Raw genomic sequence first — 7,963 nt, forward strand, 5'->3', positions numbered from 1 at the left:
TACCCAAAAATCATAACCCAATAATTTTTTTCATTCAAACATAAATAAAGATGAACTTTGTTTCTCTACTTTTGTCCGATGGTGCATTTCTGGCCTGATTATTCGGTTCACTTTATGACAGATTACAAAAGAGGTTATCATAAATAAAACTGTAATTCCAAGATTGGCCAAAGTCGGACGGAGACTTTGGTTTAGGAAAGACGTCAGAGCCCGCCATTGGCGCAAGAGAGAGAAGATTCCATAACGAAGAAAGATGTTACAAACCTTGAATGAACTGGAACGATTTCACACAGTCAGTAAATCCTTATATCTGCGCCATAGAAGGAAGTAAGGGATCAGTTTTCCAATGTTATAACCCGTTAAATCAAGAAAGCATCACCAAAAAGAGTTTTGTTTTTATTTGTTTGTGTTCCTTTATTTACCGTTTTTTCTATTTAATATCAGGTTTGGCGGCAACCATGCTCTCTTTACTTACTTCCTACCAACGTTTTAATAATCCTATACTATTTGACATACTTCTCTTTCTACGACGCTAGTATATTATTATCAATATTTACGATTTTAAAAATTGCATAATCTCGCAAAACAAACCGTAATTGGATTGTTTTTCACCAAAGACTTGTTGAGCGCCCACCTGCATTTAATTGGTTCCAGCTGCGATTTTCAAAACAAATAGCTATAGATAACGGATATGGTTTCTTTATCGTACTCAAAAATCATGATCTGCTTGCTAAAAATCTGCTATATAATATAAAATATTATGTATTCAAGGACTTATACCATACAACCATAATAAGTCGAATATCTCTCCCACTGTGCAGTTTGCAAATAATTTTTATGATATTTCAATTGTAATTCAATGGCTGACAATAATAAAATAATAATAAATCGTATTGTAAGTCATCTAAAGACTTTACAGAGATAGGTTGAGGATGGTATATAACATGCGAGAATAATATTTTTGTAGATGGAACAATTGCAGTGATAAGCGTCTTCTCAAAATTATAGAGAAAATAATTAAAAAGAGAATGACAGCATTTATGCAGAAGTATTTTCAAATAGATCAGGACTCCTGGTAATAGACCTATTTGTTGATTTAGAAAAGGTCTGTATAAGGGAATATCTTGCTGCTAATATTTCGCATATCACACAGCACCACCGTACTCTCAGTAGGAGATGATATCCTCTCAGCTTTTCACCAAAAACTACAGTAGAGCATTTGATACTATAGTTCATTCAATTACTTTGGGTTCCTTGACAACAGCATTAACCTTTTTAAATATTACCTGCGGTCTAGAAACCAGAGAATTTACTTTAATGTCAATTACCTATTGGGAAGCACTTCCCAAGGTAGTATCTTGAGCGCTCTAACGTTTTCTAATTATACAGCCAATTTTGCAGCTTTCTCAATCTTCTATAATTCTCATCAGTGTGCAGATGACCGACAATAATATTACTACATTTTTTTGGTTAATAATGGTTGATAATCCCGTGCAACAAATATTTAAGTTCTGAACGTAGAAGTCAAACTTAGGATATATGAGACCTGAGTATTTCTCGAGTGTAGTATATTTCCACAATGTAACTGAGTTGTTTCTTTTTCTCTGTTATTTATTCTGGTTGATGCTAGTTTTTTGTTTCTTTTTCACGTGTTGATAATGTATGTATTTTGCCAAAATGTTGTTATTATTTAGAGGAAGTTTCTATAGCAAAATCAAGTCAAATTTAAAAGATAGGAGACAATATGGAAGGTTAGTTTTGGTCAGTGATGTATATAGTGACCTACCATTCAGAAAATACGGAGTTCCTCAAAGCTCTGTTATCGGGCCACTACTGTAATCACTTTATGTGCTGAATCTGAAAAATTCTTTACAATACTTTGCTTTTGCTGATGCTAGTCTGTTAGTCTTCATAAGGCATTGATGTGATGGTTTTTCTTTGTAAAATAAATATTTTTCTAGAATCATTTGAGTTTCCCCAAAACCTTACCCCCTAAGAGATAGAAATTCAAAATATCTGTACAGACTGCGTCTCTAATATTTTTAATAGAAAGCAATGTGAGCTTAATTTAGCTGTCAGATAATCAAAATGAGTTGCCCATGTGAGTTTTTGGTCAATAAATAATCCAAGAAATTTTGTTGCACAAGCGCGTATTTTAAGGAGTTTCTGTCAGTTGTTATTGAAATGCTGAAATTCACTATTCAATTTTTAGGGGCAAATTGTAATTACAATGCTTGACCTCTAACTGATTTCTTTACAAAACCAAATATTAGACTTGATAACCTTTTTCTGCTAGCTATGAAGACATACAATAAAGTTAAACTTAAGCAATATTAAACACTTTAAAGCAAATGAAAATGTATTTTTCTACTCATGTCTGTAAAATACCTAATTACACACCGATCTAGCGTGTGGGAAGCGTCACTTTTCAATGTCAGTTTCATTTTCCACGGATCCGAGCCAGTTCGGACATTTCCGGGATTTTAGCGCACGGGTTTGGGAGCAATCGGATGTTTCGGATATATTTCCCACGGTTTGAATTTTGACGTTTGTCAATTCTGACGGTCATGTCAGTGAATGTATTTGTGCTGTTTTGCGAAAATGTACCCAAAAACTAACGGTCGTAGAAAAAGTATAGTATGCAACACGTTCGGTAAACTTTTTACGTCACTCGTTCCGCTCTTGTCAAATAAACTCGTGAGTTAAATGCCGTTCACCGCACTTGTTGCATAATATACTATTTTAGCACGCATATAAGAACGTGTTGGGGTATAAACAAAATCCATAATCATAACACTAATTATTATTAATTAATTTTTATTAAATTAAACTGACTAACGGTCGTAAAAAAAGTATAGTATGCAACACATTCGGTTAACTTTTTAATTGAAATGCCGTTTACCGCACTTGTTGCATAATATACTATTAGGTATAAATAAGTGAATCTCTCCGACACTGTGATAAATTATTTTAAGTACCATGGACGACAGAGCTATTAAGCACTGCTTAGAGAACTTGTTTATATAAACAAATAAAGAAAATTTTCAAAAAGACAAATGACGCTAGAGACATAACGCAAGTTGCCAGAGAAATATGCTCAGTTATCGCTAAACCTAACAAACCACTACTTGAAGCGTGCTTCTATTACCATTAGTTTTTGGCTGCATTTTTGCCAAGGAATACTAACTAATACGTACACTGAGTGACGTATGACGTGTCGTCAGGAATGACATACGTCAAATAACCACCCGTGATCTGTGGTTATTTTAGAGGGGCTCGTAGAAAATCTTTTTATTAGATTCGGGACGTGTATACTTACTTACTTCTCAAGTTAATGATGCTATTCCTGGATTAATTTTAAGTACAGCAGTAAAACGTCAGTTATTATAATGCTAAGCAGTAAGTGACTACATTGCCACCAAATAAATTAGAATTATTAAGTCCAGTGGCTTACTCAAATATTATTGCTAAGAAATATGTTCTAATTAAATAAAAGTCTCTTTACTTTTTAGTGTGTTTTATTTTTTGCGTGTTAATATCTTCTATAAAAATGATTTCAAACGGCTAGTTTTAAATATGTGCTTTGCGTGGGATATAATGCAAAATATTTATTTATACAAATTTTTTGAAATTTTAATGGACAAAAAATAAAAAGTTAACTTGATTTACTTTAACTGTAATAAAATTTTTATTACGGACTTGCAATGATGTCGATTTTATTTCTTTCCCCAAAAATATTGCGAAATGACAAGAAAATTCACAAGTTTCAAAAAAAAAATGTTGACAGGGGCATATGGCGAATCTACTTTGAGAAAAAAAAATGTTTGTAAGTGGTACAAGCTTTTCCAAGATGGCCAATGACGAATCTCGCTCTGGACGCCCCAGGGCGTTAATAATGCAAGAGTTAAAGAAGTGAAAGAAATGGTGTTGAAAAATCGTCGAATCACTATTAAAGAAGTGGCTGAAGAGATCGCCATCTCTATTGGCTCGTGCCGGGCAATATTTTGGAGGTGAGATATGTAGCAGCAAAATTTGTTCCGAAACTGCTTAATTTTGAACGAAAGAACCGTTGCAGGAGCATTGCTGTTAAACGACCTGACGAATCATGACGAATCATAGGTTATGACGTCGAAACCAAACTCTGGCCGTCCCAATTACCGAAAAACGCACTTCAAATTCGATCAAAAGTCAAGGTTTTGCTTAGTGTTTTCTTTGATTAACGTAGACTATTACTTCGAGTTATGCGCCTTTTGCGAGAAGCAATACGAAAAAAATGTCCGTGGGGAACAATTCATGGATTTTGCTCACTCATCATTGCTTGTGTCTAATTTTTTGGCCAAAATGAAACCACAGTCATGCCTCAGCCACCACATTCACCGGACATGGCCCCCTGCGACTTTTTCCTGTTCCTAAAACTCAAGAAACCCAAGAGAGCAAGGAGGTTTGGAACGGTTTATTAAGAACTCAGGGGTATACCAGAAAGTGCTTACCAGAAGTGCTTCGAGGATTGGAAAAAACGTTGGCAAAGTGTCTAATATCTAAGGGGACTTTGAAGGGAGCAACATTAATTTTGTTGAAAAAATAAATACTTTTTGATAAAACTTTGAACAAACCTCGTAAATATTACTATTTTTTCTGAAAGATCTTGCAAAAACTTACAATGAAGTAATAAATTAATTAATAAAATTAATAAATGAATATATAGAGTATTAGATAAAGCAACAGAAAGTTCTATTAAACCCTGAAGACAATGGTGATATACGTCTATTCTGTAATTTCTGCAACAGGAAATTCCATACTTAGTTGTTCAAAATTCGATTGTTGTTCAATTTACTCAGTTGTTGAAATATATTTGTGGACTTTCGAATATTGCTAATGTGAAATATAGCTTTAGGGCTCCTTCAGAAGAATTAAAATATTGGAAAAACTATTAGGTTTAGTAGGTAGGTATGTACAATCATTAATTAAAAAAGGCGAAGGAATTCAACACCCTGTAAAATAATTTTGTGCAACAATCTTTAAAGCTTTTTGTTTTGTATTTATAACTTTATCGTTGACAAACCGTGATTTGCAAGGATTATTTTTTTCCAAAAAAAACCTTGCCCGAAACATTTACGTGGCGTTCTCTTTTTGGGACGGCATTTAGTATAGGACGACATATTTAGTGAAACATGAAATTCCTTGAGGGGTAGGAAATAATAAAATTCAAATAATTTATTTGTAAGTTAGCACTTTGTATAAGATTTTTGAAAAATGTGATATATCGGTTATCATTACCGCTCATTAATGTCTGGTACCTTGACCTCCAAACGTCTTGTACACAGGATGTCCTGATAAGGCCACGAAACGTCTGGTTTTCCAGAATGATAAGGCCTCGAGATTTTCAGGCTATATGCATCGAAAAGAACAAAAAATGCAAATATCTGTCATAAGGGGAGGGCGCGGCCCCCACGGGCCAAGGAGGCCCCCTCAAAAATTAACCAATTTTTTTTTTCAGTTTTTCTTCTAATAATTATAAATTCTGGTAATTTGTACAATTTTAGCCCTTTGCGTAACACCAGGGTTTATTATTATAACCGAGTCATAATTAATTTATTGAAAGTGTTATTTTTTGGATAATTCTATGGATTTAGCCTAAAGCGAAAACCTTATAAATACCAATAAAATGTATAGAAAATCGACTTGATGGTTAAAAGCTACAAAAAATAATAAAAAGCTTAAGTGGACCGCCTTGCCCCACCCTTCCCTATTATATGAATACAATAAATTCTCTATTATTTGAAAAAAATGCACGCTTTATACAAAAGAGACAAAAAACGCAAAAACTGCAATTTGCATTTTCTCCTCTCCTTACTTGTTAGTAACATGAGCAACAGAAATAACATTATAAAATTTTTAAGTTCTTAGGTTGACCTATAGGGGGCGAAACTGCACGGGAAATATCGAATCTCAAAAAGGTGGCAAAATTAAAACCGAAACTTCTTACCTTAAAACACTTATATACGAGTACCCGATTCGAGAGGTCTAAAAAATATCTTTTGAACAAAGTATTTTGTTATATAGAAACACAAAAATCGGTAAATTAAAAATAAGCTCTTAAAACACGTGCGTTAATATTTAATGAATTATTATTTGCAATAAAATTACAAAAAGTATTTCGCATTAAATATTAACGAAAAGAAATGAATAATATATAATAAATAAAAATTTTGTCATAACTCATAATTTGGCTGCGCTATCTGAATTTTTGTATACTATCAATAATTTGCACGACACAAAAACTCCAAACTCTTCTTATCAAGCGAGAGAACTATTATTAACAATAGTTTAACGCAGATAAGATAGATTCCATCTACATGCTGTCAAAAGTAAATATTTATTATTAATACAATGCCTAATTAAAATCTTGAGCAATCAGGGTGTAGAGAAAATACATATATTAATATAGATCTCTAAATTTTTCAAAATAAATTACAATTTAAGACCTTTCTTAGTCCATAATCACCCGAAATCTAATAAAAAAAATATTTTCTATTACTATTTATCCTTAATTGAGATTTTTTTGTGTTTTTAATATATTGTAGTATAACTGCGTTAGGTATCGTCCCAGGTAATTCTCCACCATATATTCTATAAAGTGTTTTATTTTTTGCGTTAGAAACCAGTATTTTGGGTTAAAATTAGAATCACAAAAGCAAATTAGGATAAAAAATAGTTAATAAAATCGATTGTATACTACATAATGAAATTTTAGTGTTTTTTTAATAATTATGACATTTTTTCACCAGGAACCCATCATTTCTCCGTCTAAAGTTTTTATCGATTTATTTTAAATTGGACAGGGTAATGTTCAATGTAAAATAGGTAAGTAAATTCAGTATGCAGCGTTGCCGCTTCTATATAAACGCGCAACATCTTGCTTAGTTTAAACGGCATCTTATTATTAGATTAAATTAGGTTATTATAATTAATTAATAGCTAGAAACTAAAATTAAATGAAAATGAAACTTCTTCTTCGAAATAAAGGGTATTCAATTACGTAAAAATCATGAAAATCAATTCTTATTTCAGACGGTAAGAAAAACTTGAAGATAATTGGGCCAGTTTCTTTAATGGAACTGGAAAATATACAGGGTGTGCTATTTAAAGAACTCATTATACCGTGTTTCCAAATTTCCCGTACAAAATCTGTGTGTTCCATCTAAAATGGTATGCCAGGAAGGAATGCCTGCACTATTCCAGGAATTGTTTGGAAAAAGTTCTGTTTTCTATTTACTTACAGGACGGAACTATTAAGACTTCTTCAAGTGTCCTGAATATAAAATAATATTAAAACTGAGCAAGATGCTGCCAGGTTTATATAGAAGCGGCAACATTGCATAGTTTGGGGATCGGTATCGGGAACCTAAAAAATGTAGTTTCTAAATAGTAACAGTGGTTTTAATATAAGTTTGACTAATAGCGTTAATTTTTTGATTTTCAAAAATTTGCTAGATGTAACAATTCTGGCACCAATTGTCAATATTGGTTGAATGATTTGCCAAACCTGTTTCTGATTTCACTGATTTTGATTAAATCGAAAATCAAAGAACAAAAAGTTTAACCCTCAGCTGCTGCGTCTGTCTCGTTTCTCGTGAGCTGAGAAGAAATCGATGTGAACGTCATCATATTATTTCACAAGATAGCTAAGTACCAGATAAGGTCTAAATAAACGACCAGTGTAAAGTTCACGTTGATTTTTGTATAATTTTTGTTACATAAATGTTCTGATAATGATCTGCGACAGCACATTATCTTGCCTTTACGTATACGTCTGAGAGGAGATAAACAGGAAATTGAAGCTATCCCCTCCCTCAATTTTAATGTCGGCTATAGGTAGCGTATATAAAGAAAAAATAGTCTACAACAATATTTTGGCGACCAGACAATTCCTACATCGAATAATTGGAACCATCCGTAGCAA

The sequence above is a fragment of the Cylas formicarius genome, unplaced genomic scaffold (assembly GCF_029955315.1).
Source record: "Cylas formicarius isolate icCylForm1 unplaced genomic scaffold, icCylForm1.1 PGA_scaffold_9__14_contigs__length_23061073, whole genome shotgun sequence".
NCBI lineage: Eukaryota > Metazoa > Arthropoda > Insecta > Coleoptera > Brentidae > Cylas > Cylas formicarius.